We start from the raw sequence: 24,031 nt of genomic DNA, 5'->3' as shown, positions 1-24,031 counted from the left end.
AACCCCAGCGGCCGGCCCGCTCCGCCCCGCTTTGCGAGGCGGCAGACGTGCGTCCCTTCTCGCTTGCATTATGCGGGCGACGCGGGGACGGCGCTACCGCGCGGCCTGCCGGGGGGGGGGCGCTCAGGCCGGACCTCTGCTTTCCAGCCGGCGGCGGCAGCGGCTCCCGGGCAAGGAGCGTGACGACGACCAGGGTCAGTGTCGTATTGTCCCGGGAGCCCGCGCGGGAGGAGGAACCAGCGTCCGCTCGAGCTCGGCCGTGGACGCGCCCCTCGCCTCGCCCTCGCTTCGCTGGGCCGCCCGGGGCTGCGTGCGCGCCGTCCGCCGCCGAGGCTCCCTGGCCTCTGACAGCTCGCCCGGAGACCCGGGGCCTGGAGTCCCGGCTGCGGGGGCGGGGCGAGCGCGGGGGCGGGGCGAGCGCGAGCCGGGCCGAGGAGCGGGCGCGCGGGCGACGCCGAGCCGAGTCAAGCCGAGCGGAGCGCGAGCTGCCGGGAGAGGCACGCAGAGCCGCCGGCCGCCTGCGGCTCCGCGCCCGTCGTGATGCGTCGCCGGGCTCCGCGGACCCCCGCCTCTGCCCAGGCTCCCGCAAAACTTTTTTTCTCAGGGGACTGCCGTCTGAAGCGATCGGCTGGCTCGCGGCTCCGCGCTCCCTTACAGCGGCGGCCGAGGGGACTCGCCTCGCTCACCGCCGGCTCTCGCGCCCCGCGCCGCCTCACCTGCTGACCGCTCCGCGAGCGGCGAGGGGCCCGCGGAGGGGCCGTGCGCGCGCCGGCGCCCCTGGACTCTCCCGCCCGCCGCGGCCGAGCCTCCCGGCGCAACTTTCGCTTCATTGCCGCCGCCGCCTCACAAAGGGGCGCAGGAAGGGGAGGCGGCACGGGCGGCGGGCGCGGGCCTTGGGCCGCGAGGCCGGGAGACAAAAGGGAGGCCGCTTCTGCTCTCCGGGCCGCGCCGAGCCGTCGGCGTCCGCCCCTCGCCCGGCTCCGCAGCCTCCTGCTGCCCGTCCCGCGGGCCGTCCCCCCGCGCTCCGGACCGGCGAGCCTTCGGGGCGCGCGCGTGCTGGTGGTCGGGCTCTAGCGAGGATACAATGACTTTGCTGTCTCTGCTGGGTCGCCTCATGCGCTACTTCTTGCTGAGACCCGAGACGCTCTTCTTGCTGTGCATCAGCTTGGCGCTGTGGAGTTACTTCTTCCACACGGACGAGGTGAAGACCATCGTCAAGTCCAGCCGGGACGCCGTGAAGATGGTCAAGGGCAAGGTGGCCGAGATGGTGCAGACCGAGCGGCTCGGGGGGCTGGACGTGCTGGAGGCGGAGTTCTCCAAGACCTGGGAGTTCAAGAGCCACAACGTGGCGGTGTATTCCATCCAGGGCCGGAGAGACCACATGGAGGACCGCTTCGAAGTTCTCACGGACCTGGCCAACAAGTCGCACCCGTCCATCTTCGGGATCTTCGACGGGCACGGGGGCGAGGTAGGAGTTCTCCGGGGCTTTGTTTGACAGGGTGTGCTTGTGTGAGTGTGTGTGTGTGTGTGTACACCAGGACGTTGCCTGCGCCGCGGGGTAGGACCTGGGTGCGAGGGGCGTGGTGATGACCTGGTGCCGGCTGGACAAGGCCGCTCGTTCAAATGCGGCTCAAGTTGCCCAAAACACGGCTGGATCCCGTTTGGGGGAGGGAGGGCCGTCCACAGCCGGGTTCGTGCCTCGTGACTTGTGAGGTTCCCCAGGGCCGGAGCCCAGCGGTGTCCGTGCGGGCTTCGCGGGAAGAGTGAGTGGTTTCTGGGGTGGCCTTTGGCCCGGGACCTCAGAGCTTCAGTTCTGAGGTTTGGGCTGAGCTGCGCACAAAGACGGAAGAAAGTGTCTGCGATGCTTCGTTGGGGAAAGGGACAGAATCTTCAGAGGCGAGTCAGGGTGGGTGAAGGAGCTGGGACTCCGTGCCGTGCCTGCGCCCCGAGGAGGCGCCCGAGGGGCGTCTCTGCGCTGCTTCCCGGCTCCATTAACTTGGCGGGTGCAGTGTGGCCAGGTGACAGCGGGCCGCCCGCGTTGGCTGGATCGGGGAGAGGGACCGAGCTGCCTCCGGCCTTTGCAGGGGTGGCGGCGCTCGGATCTCACCCCCACGCCCTGGCCGGCGTGAGCACGAAGAGGTGTCCTTGCTGCTAAACCCCTTTATTTGGGGGTTGTCTCGGAGCCAGAGGCGAAGGTAGAGGCCGAGTCAGGTCTCTCTCCCGCATTTCTGTGGCGCCCTGGTTGTGCGCGGGGCTCGGATTTCCTGGAGGTCGAGGCGGGGCTTGGCTCTGGTCCTGGGGCATGGGCTCAGGCGGGGTGAGTGGCACAGGTGGCCGCAGCGCGGCGCTCCACAGAGCCCCAGGCCGGCCCCATCTCTCTCAGTTTGGCAGTTTGTGACAGTTTATTGCTGAATCCTTTTTTTTTTGTTTTTCTGCAGCATAATTTCTTACTCATGTTCGCCCTCCTTCGCCATTTCCCCCTCCCCCACACCCCCATGCTCCCATCCAACTTTTCCCCCACTTCTCTTCTTTGCCCTTCTGGCGTCTGGATGGGCGGTAGGGCATGTCACTCCTTTTCAAGGGCTTGCTTGTTCTTCAGTCTTTGTTTTGGGTGGACGTTGAGAAAGCTTTCAATTGGTTAGCTTATCTGCATCTTCGATGCAAAATGACTTCACCCATTGCTCTGCTCCTCTTTCCAGGACAGTGTGTTTTCCTGCCTTGTAGAACCAGCTTTGCCAGAAGTGACAAACTTAGTTGGAAAGTGTATTTGGTAGAGCTGAAGTCAGTTTCTCCTGTTTCCGCCCGCCCCAGCCCTTTCTGTATTCTGGCTTTGCTACTCAGGGTTTCTTGCTGGTTGTGATTCGCAGCCTCTGGTGTAGTGTGAGCTTCCTTTCCTGTCACAGGAGGAGGAGGATGTGAACTTGATTGACAGACATGCTGTGTACTTGAGGAAGACACACCTTAATGATGAGGTCGCCAGTATAATGACTGATTTGTTTCCTTGGTTTGAGTTAGAATGTGCGTATTTTCATTTTATGTGCCTGGACTGTCGTAAACCATTCAGCAAAGCTTATATTTACTGTATACGTTTTACATTAAAGTTGTTGGCAGATGATAGTCTGCTTCTGGCCTTAGCACAGTTTTGTGTTTAATTGAAAGGTCTGGATATACTGTTAATGTTGTGGAACTTTGGGTTGTACTTGTTTGGCTGTGCTATATTGACATGTTTTGAGCCCGCACGTGTAAGTGAATGGGTATTTTAAGTTTTCCATTAAGTTGATATTCTAAAACCTGAAAGTTACAGACCCAAGCAGATTTCAGGTTGAAAAATTTCCAGTACTATTCTCCAGTAAATATATCCTCCAGAAAAGGGACATGATAAATGCTCTTATTTAACCAGGAGTATTTTACATGTACAGGGCTTTTCATTAAGTTTTTAAATGCTAAACAAGAAGATGATGATTGTTAGCCAAACTATGAAATGCTTTCCGTTGTGCCTTACATTAGAAAGCCTGTTGTTTGCAAAATAATTAATATCATCAGTACCCTTAAGAATAAAGTAATTGTTCTATTTCTGACCTCCTGCAGTATGGAGCCAGTTCATTCATTTTGGCTTTGTTTTAGAGCAAAATAAGGAAAGTGCTGTAAAAAGGAGTGAGTTAGTTGCTATTGGGAATATGATAATAACAAAGAATATTAGGTGCTAATTTCTCTCCTGATTTTTCTTTTATTCAAAGAAAATCCCACCGTCAAATTCTTGCCTTTTGTGGTGTTCAGCTCCTTGAACAGTCACCAGAGGACTGTGCCACTGTTTGATTTTGGTGTAAATGATAGTTATCTCCTTTCAGAAAAGAGGAATCTTTTTCTGAACTATTATTTATGTATATGCTTCTGTTGAGTGGTACAGAAGACCACCGAGGTTAACTTATTTCTAATAATTCAAACTGCTGAGATAGGCTATAAAAAACCAGGGCCCGTCTATAGTGCTAGTGCTTTTTAGATCCAGAAGTGACCTAAGCCGCCTCATATATCCATTTCATCCCATGTTTTAGATGAGATGTTTGTTGATGGCTGGAGAAGTTGTGACCTTCCTAAGCCTACACAGCTAGTTCAAGGCCTTCAGTTTGGTGCCCTTCATATTAAACCACTGACAAGTTAGTTTGCATATTTATCTGGATAGATGGATAGCACACGAGGGATACAGAGATGAGTGAGCTATGATCCCCGTCCTCAGAACGTTTCAGTGTAGTGAGAGAGAGATTTGTGTACGAGCACTTAGTGCCATGGGGTGCTTGGGGTGTTAGGGGACCCTGAGGAGGGGCATTTCAATCAGGCTGGGAGGTGGAAGCCGTGGGAAGACACTTGAAAGCAGTCATTTACTGCAAGCTCGAAAGGGGGCTTGGGCTTGAGATCTGGCTTTGAATCTCTGCTCTGCCTTATCCAGCTGTGGCCTCGGGTGGGTTGCTTGAGCAACTTTATTTGGGAGATTTTGATCTGAAACAAGGCTAATGATGCATGTACGGCACACCCTCATCAGTTGTATTGTACCCTCTCTAGAGAAGTTCCTAATGGAGAGAAGGATGTGGAGGAAGAAAGCTTGCAGACCAAGAAGCCTGCAGACCAAGAAGCCTGCAGTGTTAGGGCGATGATGTCCAAGGGAAGGAGACCTGCATGTGAAAGGGACAACTCTGGTCCCTAAAAAGGTGTAGGTTGGATAATTCATTGGGTGTTCCCCAAACTCTCTGTCTCTCTTTGGTCTAACTTGTGGTGAATTGACTATCAATCCAGGATACCTCGTATCCTAGCATTAGGCAAGCAGCGTTGTGGCTTCAGATGTGAATTTTCTGATTAGTGAGAAGGGATATTCTCTTTGATTAGTTAGTAAATTGGTATTCTCATTTGCATTTCAGTCCCTTCTAGTTGGGTTAGGATGAGTTAGTTCTCTTGAGTCTACTCAAGTGTGTATGTTTGATAAAGATATGTCTTTGGCCTTGTTATGCTGAGGACCAGACTCTGGATGCCTGTGACTTCTAGATGGGTGAGATCTTAAAGGGCCTTGTCTCGGTGGCCCTACAGGCCAGCTTCCTCACTTGATGGCCTTGGGCCCTTGAGACATTCTAACCACGATACTATGGGTGGATGGTCGACTGTGTGTGTGTGTGTGTCTAAGGCTATGGCAGTGCTTGTGTTGCGGTATAGCAAAAGATGAAGACAACAAAAAGGCAAAAAAGAACATAGCTCAAATTGTATCAACTGACGTGGGAAGGTTATCTTTAAAATTAAAAAATAATGTTTATGTAGGAAAATGATTTTTTTGTGCTTATCTGTAATTTTTATCTGCAAGCAAAAGATGGGTTTTTGTTTTTACTTTTTATGTTATCTAGAGGAAATATCACCAGTCCTTTGAGGTAACTTTGTGAATGCTTATAGTGGAAAGCTGCCCAGAAGAGCAGATTATTAGGTGCTCCATGTGCTTGTGGGCATTATGGTATGAAAGGTCACGTATCATTGTCTTGTACGGCTGAGACACAGCCTCGCCAGTGGTTAAGCTCAGAGTTCCACATTCACATCAGAGAGGAGCACCCATCAGATGCTTGTCAGGAGCTGCGGTCTTGAGGCTCAGCAGTTCTCCAAATCTCCGAAGAGAAAGTGCTTGTGGAGGGATGCCTGAAGGATGCACACAGTCTAGTGCTGTAGATCAGGGGCTCTTATCCTTTCTTGAGTCATGCTTCTCTGAGGATGTTATGAAACTACAAACGTATCCCTCCGAGAAATGGACTTGTGCATCAAGTTTTGTCTATAATTTCAAGGTAAGTGGATGCATGAAGCCTCTGGATTTTAGGTTAGTCTAGGTGGAATGAAATCTGTTTCTGATAAAGCTAGACCTGCAGGGGCTGTGTAGTGGACCCTTTCCTTGGGTGGGTTGCCTTCCTCTTCGTCATTTGCGTTGATTTGACTTGTGTGCTGTCATGTGCCTGGGAGGGTCATTATGAGGGATGGTCTTTCGAAGCTGTGACAAGTCAGCTGCAAGGATGTCGTTGAGTATTTGATTTGTTACACGATGTAGTTTCCTCTTATGAAGACCAAGGGGGAGAGAGTTCTCTGATAGCTTTTATTTTTATCTTAAGATGCTGACTCGTGTAACTGATTGGATCGTCCTGTTTTTGTTGGCTGCTAGAATTCTTAGAGCCAAACCTCTGACCTTCCTGGAGCAAATGTGCAGAATTTTATAGAATACATTAATTTGGTGCATGAACCTACTCCCAGGACAGCCTCTCTTTCCTGCATTCAGCTTTCTTTTGTCCCATTTTTCTCTTTCTCCTCTTAGGTATGTCATTTTATCTTGTTGTGGTATATGTACTTATGTACGTTTCACTGGATCCTTTCTGAAGTTAGATATAGTTCTGAATAAATAAATAACGAGTGGCACAATGAGTGATCTGCTCTCAGGCGTTACAGCTGCTCTTAGTAAATGTTGGGTTCCCACATTACTGATGTACAAGAGGCCTGTGGATTTACTATGGACAAATGCCTTATGGTTTAAGAGAAAATTCACATTATTTTGGTTTAAAGTGGCACATTAAGATTTCTGCCAAAAGGCAAGGAGCACTTCCCCCTTAATAAGCCCCCTCCCCTTGCCCCCATCCTGTGTTTAGGTACCTTTTTGAGCTGACTGCTGACCTTGGTGCCTCTTCTGAACGGATTATTTAGATGTTCAGTTCAGTTAAACCAGCATTTTCTATATAGTCTGCCACGTGTGGAAAACTGTTAAACTCTCTCTGATGCCTGAAGATCAAGCAGTGCATTCTCTGCCCTCAGGGAGCATTCCATCTACTTGGAGAGATGAGCCCGCCCCACCCCCCCACCCCCCCTGTTTTTTTTGGTGAGGAAGATTAGCCCTGAGCTAACAGATTTGGACAATAGTGAGTTTGGCTAGAAATTTGTTTCCTTCCTCCCTTCTATTTAGATATTTTCTGGAATTCATAAAATGTTCATCGACCATTTCCTCCCCAATTTGTAAAACGTTATTTCTGTCATACCTTATCTAAATGGACTCATTTTAAAACAATGAAAAGATATGTTATATATAAGGTCTGATTTATTCAATGGAAAGGCATTTATTACTATGTTACTTTGTTACCGAGACTAATTTAGGTTTTGTTACAGGAGATAGCTTTTCCAAGACTAAAAAACAGCGCAATGTCTTCATTTCTCTTAAATCATTTCGTTTCCCTGACAGTCATTTTACAATAAAAAATATGTATATCATTCAGTCTCAGATGTAAGGGGTCCCTGGACTCTGTCCAGTTTAAATACTGGATAACTCATTAGGGACTCAGTTTTTTAAATAATATTTTTATTTTGATTGTTAATATTTCAAGCACTTGTTTTATTCTTAATTTCTACTTTGATTCTTAACCACTTCAGTAATGTATTTGTGGTTTAACTTTTGTTACCATTTTCCTAACCCTATTTAATTAGTATTAAAATAAGTCTGTAGCAAGTTAAACATTTAAAAATAAGCTGAAAATTATAAAAGTAATATGACTATGTGATAGTACAGGAAAGAAAAAAATTCACCCCAAATATTATCTTCACATCCACTGTGATGATTTTGGTGTATTACTTGCTTAAGTTTTTTTAGTATGCATTTTAAGTATAATTTTACATTGTTATAATGATGTACATATAGTTTTAAATTTTGGCTCTTTTCGCTTTGTGTAATTGTATAAACACATAGCCATTTTGCTCCATAATTCTTTACTGTGTTTCTAATGTATTCTTAGTTATGGACTAATATTTTGCTGGATGGATATTGGATAAATGTCTCAATTGCTTCCTTATTAGTGTACATTTAGGTTTCTCTAACTTTTCACCATTGTAAATAACATGGTACTAAGTATTTTTGTGCCTCTACTGTAGTTTGGATTATTTCTCCAGGGTAGATTTCCAGAAGTGGGATTTCTGGATTGGAGGAGAAGTAAAGAAACCACTATTACTGGTAATAATAATAATGGCTGACATTTATCGACTATGTATAAAATGCCAGGCAGTGTTTCCAAGTACTTGATATATATCACCTAATTTTCATTGTCGTAACAGCTTTTGAGGTAGGTGCCATGTTGTCCCCATTGTATCTCTGTAGAAATGAGGGCACTGAGAGGTGAAGTGATTTACCCAGGATCTCTCACAGCTCACAGGTGGTGAAAGGAGGCTTTGAAACTGGGATTCAGACTTGGAGCCGCCTGTCTCCAGAGCGTGTGCTATCAGTTTCTGGTTGAAGCTCTCAGATCTCATCGTCTGAGTCATGAAGCGTGCACGGCCTTGTTAGGTGCACGCTGCCTGGTCTTCTCATGTTGCTCAGTAGGACTGGGAGTTTCTTGTTTGATTCTGATGGTTGTGTCCCTGCGACATGTGGTGGTGGTCTTGAAAACTCTATGCTGGAAACCTTAGTCGGTGGATCTCGCAATTACTTAAGAAAGTCCTGCAGTTAAAAACATAGTGGGGTCAGAAGTCAGAGCAGACGGTGAGTCACATTCAAACAGCTGTTCTCACCCACTCCCCTTGTTCGCTGGCAGAATCTCCGTCCCGCTACAGAGAATCTCTAACATTTTTGCCTGTTGGCTCGTGAAAGGCTTGCATAGAACTTAGAGTGGCATTAACATAGCCATTCTCAATAAGCAATAGTGATTTATGTTTTATTTTACTTCTAAGTACCAAAGGCTTGACTTTAGGATAAGTATGTAGGGGTATGTATGTACTTGTATAATTTCTTTTATGCTGAAGCAGTTTTTTTTTTGAGGACCAAAATAATTTCCTAATATATAAATGATTGCCAGTTTTAAACAGCAAAATATTTTCTCATTCGTTTGTAATACTGAGTTGGTCTATTTAGTAGATGCTAGTCTTGTATTTCTATTCCAGAAGACTACTTATTACGTTATTCCCTCAATTAACCTAAGTCAAGTTCAAGCTTTGGTGATGGTTAGTTATAATATTTTTGTGTGTGTGTGAGGAAGATTGGCCCTGAGCTAACATCTGTGCCAGTCTGCCTCTATTTTGTATGTGGGATGCCACCACGGCATGGTTTGCTGAGCGGTGTGTAGGGCTGTGGCTGGGATCCAAACCCACAAACCACGGGCCACCGAAGTGGAGCACAAGAACTTAACCACTACACCACTGGGCTGGCCCCAGTTATAATCTGTTTTTCATATAAATCTTCAAAGGCAAAGTTTAAATAAACAAATAAAAAACAAATAAAGCCATCATTTAAAAAAATCATTAATGGCACATTGTACCTTTTATAGCTTTTTTTATAGTTATAGGCCCTCCTTTGAAAAATACAAAGCATTTTAAGTGAATAATCATAAAAGTCATAATACAGATATATTAATATCCTCTCAATAAAGTTGAAGTCTGTGCTGTAAAAAGCCTTGCTGTAAAAGTGAAGATTTACTTTCCATCTGAGCAACAAACCTATAAATCTTGACTCCTTGATCTCGCTGGAGAATTCTTTCTTTCTCTGTTTAGTGAGAAGTAGGGCCCAATTTAATGGAACCTTTGCTGCCTCCAACTTTTCTAGAATGAGGGAGGGCTTTGGTGGTTGAATTTGTTAAGAATGAGACTTCCTTTCCCCCATTCCTAAAAGACCTGGGAGTTCCCGTCTGCTGCCGGGCACGGGGCTCCGGAAGGTGAGTTTGGGGCCACTACGTATGATGGTGCAAGATGTGCATTGTACAGCGATACCAGAGAGAGTCTCCATTTCCTAACGTGTGCAGAAGAACTGTCTGCTCCCCAGGCTAGGCATCTCTGGGTCTGTAATCACTTGGAAAGGGTGCCTTAATGTAATGTGTACAAGCGGGAAAGGGACGATAGCAGTAGGCTGTATTTCTGAGACTCACGTTCTTTCCCATACCATCACTGCCCTCCTTGTCCTGCGCCTGTGTGAGCAGCTGACACATAATTTATGTCTTAGTTGCTGAACCGAAGACCAGTTATCCATTGCACATCATGTCGGCAAACCTTACGACTTCCCTGGAGAATGAACACTTATTTGCAGTTGCTTTTCAATGTTCATCTTCTACGTTTTGGTCATTATAAATGTGAGTGGGGATTTAGTGCCCTGGAGCCATAAATCTTAAATATTTCAAACTATTTTTAACAGGACAGTCTATAGTCAGCACTACTCTTGGACAGTAAAGTTTTTAATCTAAAAACGTTTAAAAAGGTGTATTCCCTTAGTTATGGAATTGCCATAGGGCGGAAACTGTTTGATTCTGATAAGTATATATACCATTTCTTTTTTAATCCAGTAAGTGCTTCCATTTCTCTTTTTAATTAAATAAATTACCTTTCAGTTAAATTAGTCACTGGACATTTTCTGGCTGAATAAGGCACTTCCTGACACTGTCAGGATTTGCCGGGAATTGAGACATAGTAGGAGTTTTGGTCATACTGTTTGCCTTTTTTGCTCCCTAGAGTAATGAGGTGGATTTGCCATAGGAAATGGTTTGCATAAGTATATATAATTGTCGTAGAGTTTGAGATTAAGAAGTTTTTGCTTTTATTTTGACACTTAGATGTTTTTCTACATTTCTGTTTAGAAAGAAGATAAATGTTCTCTTTAGATCAGCGTGGCAGGGATCTTGAATTGCCGTATGATCCAAGTATAGTGCCTAAGGCTTCACAGCTGCATGAATCTTGTGTTTCTACAGGCTTTCATCGAGGAGATTCCACGTTGTCCCTGGAGAATTTTTTCTCCATAGTCCTTTCTTTCAGGGAATTCATCTTTATGTGTGAACTAGGTCCCTTTGATTTAGGCCTATTTCTTAGTCTGGTCTCAATAGAGATAAATTAGGATTAGGTTGTTACTGTTTGTAAATTAGTAAGATTATAGTAATCAAAATCTCTTCCCTGCCTCCCCCCATATTAAATAAGGACATTCGATTTATGGGAGAAGCACTCATCTCAAAAAAAGGAGAGAGAGGGTAATTGCTACCAAAGACAGAATAGTTTCCAGATGATCAATAATAGCTCCTCTTTGTGAAGAGCTAGTTTGGCCGTAAAGGACAGATCCTCTTCCAGTTTTACAGATTGGTTGATTTTGTCTTTTCTGTCCGCTGTCAGAGGCTTCTTCTACAGGTGGAGTAATACTAGCTAGAAGACTAGATGGTGCTTTATTTGGAAGCTTTTGGGAATAAGTGACAGAAAACTCAACAGAAGCAGCTTGAACACGGGGGGCATTTCTTATCTCACATAACAAAAGGTCTTGAAGTGGGAGTTTCCAAGGCTGGTTGGTCCAGCAGCTCAGTGACTTCAAGTCTTTATGTAACTACACATCCAGAGACGTGAAAAAGAGACTGTACCCGTTCTGTGTTCTTAAAGCCTGAGGAAAACTTTCCAGAAACTACCCCTCCCATCTCCCAGGCCAGAATTGTGTCCATGCCTAAACCAGTGGCTTGGTCATGGAAATACCATCACTGTGATGAACTCTGACCCAACGTAATTCACCCTGGGCTGGGGAGGAGTCTAGCCTTCTCTGGAGGTCATGACAGCCCAGGAGCTAGCTAGGAAGATGAGGAATGGTTTTTGGGTGGGCCACACAGGTGGGAAGGGAGTTCAGAGAAGATGGCCTGGAACATTTCTTGTCTGCACATTAGCAACTCCGTTGAAGAATGTTGCTGTAAAGTATATACCACTGACATGGGGAAAAATTAGCTTAACAAGGTTGTAGAAAAGAGTAAACCATCTTATTTTTGGATTGGCTTAGAGATGACTTTGCCTAGGAGCTGAGATGTAAATTTGGTTTTTTAGGGTCCCAACAAGTTTTAAGAAGCTATTAGTAGGTAGTTTTCTCACTCAGGTTTTCTCTCAGTTCTGTGTAAACTAGCACGAGCAGGGGCCTGAGTGTTTGAGAACAACAGCGTGTGGTTTTTCTCTCTCTCTAAGTCAGTTTTCAGCACAGCTAATGCTACTGATGAATGTGGGAGTGTCATGGCAGTTCTTTTGTTGGCTGTTCATTTTGATTTTACTATCTTCTTGTTTTAGACAATGAATTTGCTGGTCAAATTTAGAAGGAGTTTTATTTCTTAATGTTTACATATCATAAGTTTTTTTTTGAGGAAGATTCATCCTGACCTCACATCTGTTGCCAATCCTTCTCCTTTATTTTTTGCCCGAGGAAGATTAGCTCTGAGCTGACATCTGTGCCAGTCTTCCTCTACTTTGTATGTGGGATGTCTCCACTGCTTGGCTGATGAGTGGAGCAGGTCCACACCTGGGATCCGAATCCACGAACCCTGAGCCGCTGCAGCGGAGCGCACGGAGCTTTAAGCACTTGGCCACAGGGCCGGCCCCTACGTATCTTAAGTTCTATTATTTTGTTTTAAAAGATTCAAATCTCCTCCAGGCCAAAGAGAAGAGATTCCTGGGAGGTTCAGAATTTTTGTACCCGTTTTGGAGGGGGACAGCCTGGCAGTGGTCTAGGCTACAGTGGGAGGGGGAGGATGTTACAGTCTTCGGATTTTTCTGTGGGCCAAGTGAACGCACTTGGAGTAGATTCTGCGTGTGAGGATGAAGTACTTGTCCTGCTGCTGGTGCTGTAAGTGGATGAAAATGAGGGCATCTTTTCATTATGTTTTCCTCACTCATTATTGGCAGACTATAACAGTGCTTACTGACTGAATTCCCATTTAGTTTTAGTAGCTTTTCTGGCGATTCAGTCTTTCTCTACTTTTTTTTTTTTAAAGATATGCTATCATGTTGTGTACAAATAATGTGATTTTGTCTCCTCCTTTCTAAATAGTTAGACTTTTTGTTTTCTGCCTCACTTCATTAACTAGAACAGAACAGTGTTCTGAATTCTCATTGATAATGAGTGTTATCATGTTCCTGTATTTGAGATTAGTTAAAAAGCTTGACATGAGGGGACTATGAGGTGGCTTCAGTTTATGGATAATAGGGCTAAAGTTTCCTTGCTGATATAAGGAAAAATGGAAACCAGTGCTAAAGTAAGAGCCAAAGAAGAAAGGATATTCAAGATATAGTAATATAGAGAATTAATGATCACGAGGATGGACTAGAACATAATGGAGATGAGCGTGCATTGATCACGTGAAAGGAAGAACCAAGTCTGTCTTGTCTTCTTTGGGAAAAAACTATCATCACTAGAGCCATCTCATGGAAATGTCCGGGAAGCATTTGTCTGAACTACAGGCAAAACATCTGACTCGACAGGATACGATTCTGCAGGCTGGGGAGGCGCTAGTGAGACACACACAGGAATCTGTCCCTCTGGCTCCAGAGCAGTGGGAGGTCTGGAGCCTTCTTGCTGGGCTCTTCTGCCGGTTTTGGTGAAGGTTGTCCTTGTGGATTTCCTGTGCATAAAATCCTTGCCCTAATTTCAACTACCTGTCCTGTAAGGAAACTGCAGCTGCTTCCAGGAGAGTCTCATACTGTGGGGTCGGGTCCTAGGTTGGTGTATAAAGGCAGAATCACATATGGCCACAATTTCCCTTGAAAGACCCCCCAAATCGCCCATAAAGAATCATGTATGGGATTTTGTGCCTCTTATTCTGTAGAGCAATATGTAGTTATAGATGTGTAGTATCTGAACTAAGGTATAGTACAGAATAAAGTATGTGCATGTAAAATACAGTTTTATAGTGTTTTAACTGATATAAGAGAGTATCTTGAGTTTGTGTAAACTTGTGAATGGTATCATTTCACTGTACCTTCTGTAAGATACTAGAATAAGAAATTGAAGAATATTTTGAAATTTTCACGTGGCGACAGGAACTCTTTTATGTTTTAAATAGAGCATATTATATATTTCTGTGTGTGATTACTTTGAGAAAATTTAGTTTCTTAAAGTTTTAAAGATAGAAAGCAGAATAAACATGTGGGTTTTTTGGAGTTAACATTTATTTATCCTGATTATTTTTAAAGTCAGTTTTAGAACGATAATTATAATGCCATATTGAATGCTTTATTTATTTATTTATTTTTAAAGATTGGCACCTGAGCTAACATTTATTGCCAATCTTCTTTTTTTGATTTCTTCTTCTCCCCAAAGCCCCCCAGTACATAGTTGTATATTCTAGTTGTCCAGGTCCTTCTGGTTGTGCTGTATGGGACTCCACCTCAGCATGGCCTGAGTGGTGCCATGTCCACACCCAGGATCCAAACCGGCCAAACCCTGGGCTGCTGAAGCAGAGCGTGTGAACTTAACCCCTCGGCCGAGGCTGGCCCCTGGATGCTTTGTTTTTAATCTAAGTGCTAGCCATATCTTTTTGACACCGGATGGGAACGTAGAGATGGGAATTCAGCCTGGTAATTATTTTCATAAATACGTAGGAAAAGTTCACAATTGCTGTTTTTTTCCTGCGTGTGGCTTGAGACCTGGGGGATTTTATCCTCCAGTCATTTCCAAAGAGAGACTAACTGGGGATTCTGACCTTTCCTGCTTGCCTGGCACCCCTCCTGAGCATCCAAAATGGGACCTTCAGGCCTAAACTGTTTGGTAAATGTCTGGTTCTGGTTTGTCTAAGAGTGAGACTCTTTGAGCAGCAAGGACTTCTCGGAGAGGAAGTTCGTCTTTGTAATGTCTGGGGGATCCACGCGGCTGCTGACGAAGAAATCACGCAGGTAAAGAACTGGGATCCTGACATTGGCCAGAGAAGCTCTCTACACCTTCCTTTTAGGGCCACGGGCCCTGCTCTGGTCTGCGGAGCCACAGGGAGATGGAACTTGTTTGTCCTCGGAGGATGATGTAGTGCAAACAGTTTTAGACATGAAAGAGTACAGGCAGGCATGTACTTTGGAAAGATTGCTTAAGAGGGCATTCTTTGATGAAGGGCACAGCTGGTTGTTTTTCTCTCAAAAATAGGATAGCAGTGGGAGTGCCCAACTGATGTCCCCACTTTACCAGAGAGAAGTCCTTGTCCCCAGCCTTGATGGTGACTTTATATTATGGGGATTTAGGACATCCACCTTCTTCATTTTTAAAAATTTAACTTTGGGGCCGGCCCAGTGGCGCAGCGGTTAAGTACGCACATGCCGCTTCGGCAGCCCAGGGTTCGCTGGTTCGGATCCCGGGTGTGGACATGGCACCACCTGGCAAGCCATGCTGTGGTAGGCGTCCCACATATAAAATAGAAGATGGGCACAGATGTTAGCTCAGGGCCAGTCTTCCCCAGCAAAAAGAGGAGGATTGGCGGCAGATGTTAGCTCAGGGCTAATCTTCCTCAAAAAGAAAAATTTAACTTTGCTTTATAATACGATACACAGTCCGCATTCAAATTTTGCCAATTTTCTCAACTTTGCTATTTTAAACACAGCTTTACTGAGGTATGATTGGCATAAAATAAACTGTACATGTTTAATATGTGCAGTTTGATCAGTTTTGTATATACCTGTAAAACCATCACCATCAAGATAACATATCCGTCACCCTCAAAAATTTCTTCATGCCCTTTTGTTTTTTGTTTTTTGCTGCCAATCCTCCTCTTTTTGCTGAAGAAGACTGGCCCTGAGCTAACGTCGTGCCCATCTTCCTCTGCTTTCTATGTGGGACGCCTACCACAGCATGGCTTGCCAAGCGGTGCCATGTCCGCACCTGGGATCCGAACTGGCAAACCCTGGGCCACCGAAGTGGAACGTGCGCACTTAACTGCTGCGCCACGGGAACAGCGCCCATCATGGCCCTTTGTGATACCTCTCTTATGTCCTTCTCCAGTCCCTCCCTCCATCCCCAGGCAACCATGAATCTGCTTTCTGTCACTAGATTTAGTAGATTTAGTTCACATTTTGTAAAATTTTATATAAATGGAAATATGCAGTATGTATGCCCTTTTTTCTGCATTTTTTTCCAACTCAGCATAATCATTTTGAAATTCATCTGTGTTGTTGGACCTATGAATAGTTCACTCGTTTTTATTGCTTAGTAGTCTAATGTATGGATATGCCAAAACTTGGTTATCCATTGACTTGTTATTGGACATTTGAGTTGCTTCCAGTGTTTGGCCGTACGAGTCTTTGTATGGACATATGCTTTCACTTCTCTTGGTAGATACCTAGGACTAGAGTGACTGGATCGTAGGGTAGGTGTATGTTAACTTTTAAAAAAACTGCTCAGCTGTTTTCCAAAGTGGTTGTATTATTTTACATTTCCATCAGCAGTGTTTGAGAGCTCTAATTGCTCCACATCCTGGCCAGTCTTTTTAATTTTAGCCATTCTAGTAGTTGTGAAGTGGTTTCTCAATGTGGTTTTAATTTGCATTTTCCTAATAACTAATAATGTTCAGTAGCTGTCTATGTACTTTTTGGAAAATGGCCTTCTTTTGAAAACGTGAAAGAGGAATGTTGATCAAATCTTGGTTTTCTTGTAAACTCTGACATTTGTCCTTGCCTATATGATGTGAGTGAAAAAAAGAGGTGAGAAGGGCAGGCGTGACTAGACCTGGCCCTCTCTTACTGAAAGGAGATTCAGAAGTACAGCCTAGAAATAGGGTTGTCGAGAGGCTACACAAGGTAAGGAAATCAGATGAAACAAGGAGAGTGGAAGGGAAAGATTAGGGCCTGTGACCACTAAAGGAAGTTTGTAGTATCAGATTCTCTCATTTGCTTTTTTTTTTCTTTTTTTGGGGGGCAGTGAGGAAGATTCACCCTGAGTCAACATCTGTGCCCATCCGCTTCCATTTTATATGTGGGACACTGCCACAGCATGGCTTGATGAGTGGTGTGTAGGTCCTTGCCCTGGATCTGAACCTGCAAACCCTGGGCCACTAAATAACCACTGTGTCACTGGGCCGGCCTCTCATTTTCTTAAAACCACATGTTCTTTATTCCAGATTACAAATCTGAATGAGACTTCTACTAGGAAAGTGCCTTTGAAAGCATAGAGTATAGACACTGCTCCTGCTTTCTTCCTACTTCCTTATTTCTTCCTGCCGTCTGAGACTTCTTTGAACCTGGTTTTTTGAACGTCTCCAGGGGCCTCATAATTGTCATGTGTGATGACTTGTTTTCAAGCGCTCATCTTAGATTTTTCTGTGGGATGCGGCTTTCTTGACCTCCTCTCTCTTCTTGAGACTCATCTTCTTGGCCTTAGTGACACCACTAAATTTGGTTTTTGTTTTTTTTTTTGCTGCTTCTCTGATTTGTTTGAGGATTTCACTTGTTTCATGAACCTGGGTTTCAGGGAGGGCCATACTCAGTGTGCTGGTCCCATTTTGTTTCTTTGCACTGGAATGTTTGCAGCTTGCGTGGATTCAGCCACGCTTGGTGAGCAGAGGGCTCCCCTTCCCATCTAGAACCCACATCTTTGTGTGCTGACTTTTAGTATTTTTTTTCTGGGTATCACCTTGGTAACAACTCATCGGAAACCACATTTGCCTCCTGTGTCCCTAGATGACTCCAGACTTGCCTCTTCCTCTCATGGTGCTGCCATTCTCTCAGGCTCCCACCCTTGAGTCTACCCTGTCATCCTTGCTTCTTCCCTCTGCCTTCAAGTCTGTGAGACTTTGTATTATACCTCTCATCTCCGTCTCCATCTTTACTGTCATGCCACCATCGTGCCAATTCTGGTTTTCATCACCTTCTGCTAGGATTGTGACAGTGGCTTCCTAACTGGTCACTTAGTCTCTGTCTCTCTCCTCTGCAGTCTGCTCACTGACGTCTCTGATCGATCGGTCTTGTCAGCTCACTGGGTTGTACATGGTTTGTTTTGAAAAGTCTATGATTTTTGCCAAACATGATTTATTTCTCTGAAATTTGTTTTTTGGGTTCTCCTAATGTCATCCCTGACTATTTTACGGTCTTATCTTCTGTCACTCACCTACACAAAACTCTGCGCTACAACAGAATTGGTCTCTTTATTATTCCCTGACTACCTGATGGATACACATGCCCACTGCTGCTACTCTGTGAAATCTGTTCCATTCTCTGAGAGATTTCTCATTCCTCCTCCCCATAGCTATGTCTTGGCCTTATTTCAAGGTTTTCCTGTTTCCAGTTCTTCCCTGAAGTCTTGCTTGGTCATGTCATCTTTAAGTAATCATTCTCTCCTTTGAATTTATGGTCTGTGACAGGCAGTTGAACATTTTGTGTTATTGTTCATTTTTCAGGAACTTTTCTTCTCTAACCAGAATGCAGTTTCCCTGAGTTCGAAGTCTCTAAGTCTCTGTGGTGTGCGTGCACTCTTCCAGATGCTTGAGTTCTAATCATAATGATGCCTTACAATAATTCTAGAAATAATGATGCCTTACAATAATTCTAGAAATAATGATGCCTGACAAAGGAAGAGGAAACACCGGGTTGTATGACTGCATTTGCTACCACTGATATCTGGTGGAAACCAAAAGATTCCACTCATTCTGACTGTTGAGTGCCTGCCATGTGCCAGTGCTCTCACGGATTCCCTCATGCTGAATCCTAGTGGTCTTTTGAGGCAGCTGTTGTTATCCCCATTTTACAGTTGGTGAAAGTGAAGCTTACACCCGTGTATGCCCAGGGCTACGCAACTGCTTAGTGGCCGAGCTGGGATTAAAATATTTCCCGTGTCTGTCTGACTCCCAAACCTTGCTCTTCCCTGTACTGTAGTCTTTGCAGGCCTGGTTGGCGAGGCCTTCATATGGGGGTTATTCTGAGGTACTGTTAACACTCCGTTTCTAACACTTCAGATTATCTGTAGTAAATGTTTCAAGTACATGGGAATGGAATTAAGTTGAGGAGATAAAGCAATTCATTTACACCATTCACTCGTATTTACTGTTTTTCTCATTGACTCTCACGGTTTGTGCAATGTATAGTCCATTCAGAAGCCCTTTAAATAATGGCCAAGGAAAGTGCAGATTACGTATATAGGTTTCTGAAGGTTAGCCTACGCAAGTGGTTTTTGTCAGTTTGACAGGTAACTCGATTTCTGGTTGTAGGGCAGGAATTTTGAGAATTGAGGCTAGCTTCTCAGAGGAAGCTAGGCAACATTCTTAGGTTGAACTCAGTCTGCCCTTGAAAAGGTGGTTCAGTTATTTGATTAGGGGTGTATGGATTATAGGACGTTAGACATGCCTCAGTTTCCAAATGTAAGTACAAAAGAACGTGTCCTTGACTCACTTGAAAAAAAGTTCAATCTGTAGCTTCCCTCCCCAAAGCGTCATGTGAAATAAGATTATCTGTAGTATTTAGTGAGTATGAAAGAGTGAGGAAATATAAGTGAACAATTTCAGCTGCCTGGGGGCAGAAAAAATGATTCATATATTTGAGATCTGTACCCCAGCCTTCCTGGTTTGTACTCAGTCAAGAAGAGAGGCATCAAGTAGGTTTCACGACAGAACAGAAAACAGTTTATTGATGGTGTGGGAACACCTTAGAAAGGAATAGAAATCATCAACTTTAGCACCCACCAGGGTCTGTGTGTCAGCATGCCTGGACCAGTTCAGAACAATGGCCCCCACCAATGTCTCAGTCTCTGGAGAGGTCCCTCCTCTCACCAAGATGCCCCCAGAACCCACCGGACTGGAAGGACTCCAGTGCCTTTAAGGGAACTCCAGCCCACGAACCCAAGCAGAGTCTTTCCAGACTGCAGTGCCCTCACCTTCTCGCTCTGCCTCAATGGGCTCTAGATGCTCCAGCTGGAATCCAGAGAAGATTGGCATGCCTCTCCATTTCTACGCCAGACTGAAAGCTCCTGGAGGACGGAGACCACTTGGCCATTTTCAGCACTCAAATTTGACCCTCTCCGTCACCTGTCGCAGGAAATACAAGTGGCCACATATAGTCAAGACAATCTAGAAGAACAACAACCCCGGAGAGCTTCCACTACCAGATATGAAGCCTTAGCATAAAGCCACAGGCATCAGGGCAGCGTGCCGTCCTACTGCAAGGACAGCCACAAGGAGAAGTAAGAAGAAGAGAGAGTCCCCCTGAGACCCACAGACGTGAACATTTGTATGTGACAGAAGAGTCAGGCCGAGCATTGGGGAGAAGACAGTCTTCTCAGTCAATGGTCCAGGGGCACTGGCTATCCAGACGGGAAAGAATTCACCTTGACTCCTGCCTCACACCATAAACAAAGGTCAATTCCAGATGATTTTACATCCAAATGTGGATGTTTAAAACAATGACGTTTGTAGTAGATAATACAGGGGAATATTTTCATGACTTTGGGGCAAGCAAAGATTTCTTAGGCAGGTCAGAGGGTACACTAAACATAAACACAAAAATGTATAAATTGGACTTTATTATTAAGACCATCTCCTCGTCGAATGATATCTTCGAGAGAGTGAGAAGGCAAGAACAGAATGGGAATAAACACGTGCCATATTTTATCTGGAAAAGCCTCATATAAGATACGTAACTAACTCCCATAAATTATTAAGAAAACAGACAATCTGCCAGAAAAAGTGGGCAAAAGCTTCAACTAGGCGTTTCACAAAGAAGAAAATTAAATGCCCAACAAGTATTTGAAAAGGTGCATAACATTGTTACTGGTCGGGAAAATGTAAATTAACACCAAGATGTGATACTAATGCACAATGACTAAAACAAAACCACTGAAAATATGGAGAGTCGGTGAGGATGGAGAGTAACTGGGCCCTCACAGACTGCTGAGGGTGTCAGCCACTTTCCAAAGCTCTTTTAAGATCTCCTGAAGATGGACCTTCACATACTCTAGGTCCCCAAAATTCCTCTCTTAGATAAACACCCAATAGAAATGCCTACATATGTTCCTCACTGCCAAAGAACATTATCACTTAGTTTACCTATTTCCAAGTCCTCAGGACCTAATTCTGTGTTTTTATTGTTTTCCTTCTGGTCTGGGGCTTTTATACATTGCTGGGTGGTAGAGGAGTGGTTTTTTCGCATGGTGGTAGAATTCGGTTGCAGTTACAGCCTGTCGCCACTAGATGGGGGTCTAGTGCCGCGCGTTCTGAGCTCTCTGCCTTCGGGCAAGATGGCGGCACCCAGTGCGGTTTGCTGGGGCGGGGGTGGGGGGGTGGGGGCGGTTTCTCTTGCGCACCCATCCGGATTCGATCAGTTTTGTTCCCTGGTCTCCCGGGGCCCTGGGTTTATGGGGTCCCCGCACACGGAAGCTTTCCCCCCTCAGCGGGTTTCCACTGTACCGGTGGACGGGAGTCCTAGATGATCCCCCGTCATGCGTCCCCTCCCCCGCTCCTTCCCGGACCCGCGCAGCGATCCCGGTTTCTAGGGGAGGGAGCAAAGTTCTCTCCTACCCCATTCCAGCTCCTCCGGGGTGGGCAGCAGGGGCTCTGTCCTGTGTCTTTTGATACTGTAGGTCTCTGAGTCCTGGCATTAGGTTCATTAGCTGAAATTCAGGGGTCTTTTTTCAGTCCTATTTTGTACGTTGGAGGGGAGAGAGTCCCGGGTCAGCTCACCCCGCCATTTTGCTCAAATCCTACCTGAACAGACTATGTTGTTAACTAAACAAGCTTCCGGCTGACGCCCCCACTGATTCTGAGGGGGCTTCTTTCTCAAACTCTCAGAGCCACACTGGCGGGAATGAGACCGCTCCTTCTACTGACGGAGCTACGCTGACTCTTTCTGCCTCCAGCGTCCCTCATGGGTCGGACAAGTGGGCGGGCGGTTCGTGCCTTGACTTCCCTCCGGACCAGGAGGCTGACTGCGTTCTTCCTTCTCAGCATCACCACCAGGAGGAGAGGTCCGCCCTGAGCCAAGGCTCAGGGCGCGGCCCCGCACCTCTGAGACCTGACTGCCAGGCGTCCCCCACACAAGTGCCAGACCCGCCCTCCCCGAGGCCTGGCCCCCAGGGACCGGCCACCTACCCGTGTCTGCTCGCTCAGGGTTCCTCTGCAGGATGGCTAAGCCTGTCCCTAGCCCTGACCCCAACCCCTAATTAAGGATGGTGCATTGTGCTGCATGTTTTAGATATCTCACTCTGTCAATTATTTGGGACTAGGAGAGACTACTTCTCTTCCTATTATTTTTCTGTTTGTTCATTTGTTTTTCCAGCAAAATCTCTATAGAATAGTCAATACGCTTATGCAATGATGTTCCACCTCATATTGGTCAGAGACAGGCTGGGTCCAGCCATCTGTGCCTAGAATAGAGTCTGGGGCCTGATGAAGACGTGTGAATGAATGGGACCTAAAAGTGTGGGGGGAGCACACACACGGGCCCCCAATGCCCAGGAGGTTCCAGGCAGACACAGAGCAAGGTGAAACGCCACAAGAACAGGCCTGGCTTGTCTGAGGACTGCTGGGAATTCCGTGTCACTGAAGCCAAGTGAGCAAGGGAGAGACTCCTGGGGGACGAGAACACTTGTCAGCCATTGTGCAGCCTGGTTTGACTCTGGGCGAGATGAAGAGCCAGGGGAGGGCTGGAGCAAGGAGGGGCGCCATCCCACTTACTGTGGCCCTGGTGCTGTGAGGCAGGAGCAGGGGCCAAGTCAGAAGCAGGGCCAGCCAGGAGGCCACAGGAGTGACGTGGGGAGCTCAGGCCGGGGTGTGAGCGGTGCAGAAGGCGACACGTGCTCAGGGCTGAGATGTGCATTTGCAGGGAGAACCAGGGCTGGCTCCGCAGGCATGTGACTGTGCTGTCATACGAGGCCCCTCGCTCAGGAGAGCCCCGTGCTTGCTCTCATGCTCTCCTGCTGCCATCCTGAGGTGCCGTCCCCCAGCTCTATCGTGTTATGATTGACGTGTAACATTGGGTGAGGTTAAGGACTGCGAGGCCATATTTTGACACACGCACATTTTGTGAAATGAATTGGACAGTAAGCATTGTGAACACCTCCCTCCCCTCCCATATTTACCTTTGTGTGCGTGTGTGGTGGGAACATTTCAGATCCGCTGTCTTATCAACATTCTAGTGTATCATAGAGTATTGATAACTGCAGTGATCATTCTGTCGAGTCGATCCCACAATTTATTCATCTTCTAAAGGAAAGTGTGTACCCTGTGTCCTACATCCCCCCACTGCCCCCACCTCCCAGCCCCCGGCAGACGCCATGCTGTTCTGTTTCCATGAGCTTGGCTTTTTTAGAGTCCACACTTAAAGAAAATGTAAGGTAAGAAAAATCCACATACTCACGTTTCAAGTCCTCTCCGTAACGGGACTTTGGCTGACTTCTCAGGGGCTCTGATTAGGGGCATGCTGCTCCCCAGGCACTGGGAGACTGGAAGGAGAATTCCTCCTCACAGTCAAAGGACCACTTTGGCCACTTTCTCACTCACCTCGTGGTTGTACATCTGGAAGTAAGCCGATTAAGTGTTTCTTCTCAGGAATATCTATCAGCCTCTTGTACATTTTGTCAGGATTAATTTCTGTGACGGTAGAGAATGTAACCTGTGTGTCCGTGCACTGAGGACATGTAGACTGCAGGGCAGCGCGAAGTGCTCCCAGCACAGGGAGTGAGTCCCCTGCCCACCTCTCCGCACACTGAGTGACAGCAACACAGACCATCCTGGATGCATAAGACGTCTCGTCGCGACTGAGTGATGGCACTCACATCAACCCACACCTGCTACTACAGCTATTATCGTATCTTTCTGACATTTTAGAAAACAATGGCCCTTTGATAATCAATGGGAATCACCCTTTCAAAGAGCCAGTGATGCCATGAACTTTAATGAGTGACATCCTTGTCCTGTTCCATCAGTTTGTTCCCTGTGATTAGTTTGGGTAATCAGACACTGAGTCACACTTTTTACTGAATAAAATGTGTGCAAGCAAGAAAATTGGTTGTTTGTTCTAAAAGTAGCATTTGTGAACATATTGAAAAACCAATAGCCAGCCCGGTGGCATAGTGGTTAATAACGTTCATGTGCTCCACTTCAGAGGCCGGGGCGGGGGGGGGGGTTCTTGGGCTCAGATCTGGGTGCGGACCTACCCATTTCTCATCAGCCAGGCTGTGGCGGTGACTTGCATGCAAAACAGAGGAAGCTTGCCACAGATGTTAGCTCTGGGACAATCTTCCTCATCATAAAACAAAACAAATAAAACAAAACAACCCCAAAAGAGGCTTCTAGACCAAATTCTCTCTTTTTCCACT

At 46.1% G+C, this 24,031-nt stretch overlaps 1 protein-coding gene across 1 annotated transcript in view; it reads left to right on the top strand.

The window, feature by feature from the left end:
• The first annotated feature begins 672 nt into the window (after positions 1-672).
• The window catches only part of LOC123285602 (ral guanine nucleotide dissociation stimulator-like), a 372,006-nt gene continuing 348,647 nt past the window's right edge, over positions 673-24,031 (top strand). The window contains exon 1 of the mRNA XM_070509660.1: positions 673-1,468. The gene's annotated coding sequence lies outside the window, so the exon portion shown is untranslated. The remainder of the gene's footprint in view (positions 1,469-24,031) is intronic.

This window comes from Equus asinus, chromosome 5 (assembly GCF_041296235.1).
Source record: "Equus asinus isolate D_3611 breed Donkey chromosome 5, EquAss-T2T_v2, whole genome shotgun sequence".
In the NCBI taxonomy this organism is placed as follows: domain Eukaryota; kingdom Metazoa; phylum Chordata; class Mammalia; order Perissodactyla; family Equidae; genus Equus; species Equus asinus.
This window is presented reverse-complemented; position numbering and strand designations above follow the sequence as displayed.